Source organism: Sinocyclocheilus anshuiensis, unplaced genomic scaffold, assembly GCF_001515605.1.
Source record: "Sinocyclocheilus anshuiensis isolate Anshui unplaced genomic scaffold, SAMN03320099.WGS_v1.1 scaffold679, whole genome shotgun sequence".
NCBI lineage: Eukaryota > Metazoa > Chordata > Actinopteri > Cypriniformes > Cyprinidae > Sinocyclocheilus > Sinocyclocheilus anshuiensis.
The window spans coordinates 371,128-372,652 of NW_015552592.1; positions in this window are offsets into that span (position 1 = coordinate 371,128).

Sequence of the window (1,525 nt, forward strand, 5' to 3'; positions counted from 1 at the left end):
AGCATTCTAACGGCCGTACTTTAAAAGTGCGTGCTAGATCAGGGTCTGGGCAATTTCTCACAAACATCATTGCAACTTCAGAATTTAAATTGTCCATTCTTCTGCCCTGCCCTCTGAGACACTCGTCAGCTATATCTGCTGCTTTATTAAGGCGAAGCCAGTAGTCAACAGGATTTTCGCCGTGTTTGGGCAATGTGCTGTAAAAGTCTGCGAGTGGCATGCTGGAGCAGGACACTTCACTGAAGTGTTGCTTAAGTATGCTGTATATAATCTCAGGGTGATTTGTGCAGTCAAGCGCAGGGTTGCTGCGTAGGGCTACTTTCACAATGTCTTTGGCCCTGCCCATTAGATGACTACTAATCTCATCAGCCTGTTCAGTAATTTTGACATTTCTCTTCTGCGGGTAAACTTGCATCATCTCAACCCATTCTTGAATGTCATACCTACCTAAACCATCCCCCCTAAACACTGGTGGGACTTCATCTGATTTCAGAACGACATTCAACTGTGACAAATCAAGATTAGCACATTGAGAGCCTGTGGTGTTACTACCATTATTGGTTCTGGCAAATTCACCCACTGACAAAAGTTTGGCTGTGACTGAGTCACCAATTTGTTGGCCCAATTCTTTAACTAAAGCACCTAATTCACTGACATCTTGATCACTAGAACTTTCCACATTACATGGCTTCGGAGTAGAAGTAAGAGGGAGAGTCTTATGTACACCATAAGCCATATAATTTCTCCCATTACCAGCATGAATGTCAGTCTTATAGTCAAATTCACCCAACCCTGGCTTGTTATCAGAAAACTGCATCAGATATTTCCCCCGTCCAATCCCAAGAAAAGAATTATCTGCACCCGTGCTCCTAATGCACTCAACAGTGCGTTCAGAATAAAACATCAATTGTCCGTCAACTCTATATCTCTTATGACTCAAATATGAAATAAAATACTTTTAAAATAACAATTTTGACCTTAAAGAGAAATAAAATCATCTCTGACAACATTTTATTTCTGTTCGACAGGAGGGAGATTTTACACCTACCATTCTCCTCAACGGCTTTCATGCGACTGAGGAGAAAATGGCCAATTCCACTGATAGGTTACCTTAGTCACCTGTAGGTGTCCCCATATCCCTTTCTTTTAGATGCATTTAATACATTCTATTCAATTAATATCTTAGAATTATTTTGCAATATGAACAATCATTTTGGCACAGTTCATTACAAGTTTCTTTTCCCCGTTACATAAGTATGTTATTTACGTACATAGTTAATAAAACGTAATTTTGTGGCAAAAAGACTATTCTGTCGTTTTTATCCTATTGTTTACTGTATTTATTTGTTTGGTCAGTGTTGTTGTGGGTTTTGGTTATTTTGCTGTTTTAGGCTGTAAGGACCTTTGAAATAACTCAAAGCATTTGGTGAAGTGATATGGACGTGTAATGCGGTCAGAACCTGCCTAGAACTACGTTCGCAGTGCGTTTCCCTGAAAATAATTGCACACCTTTGAACGTTCGTCA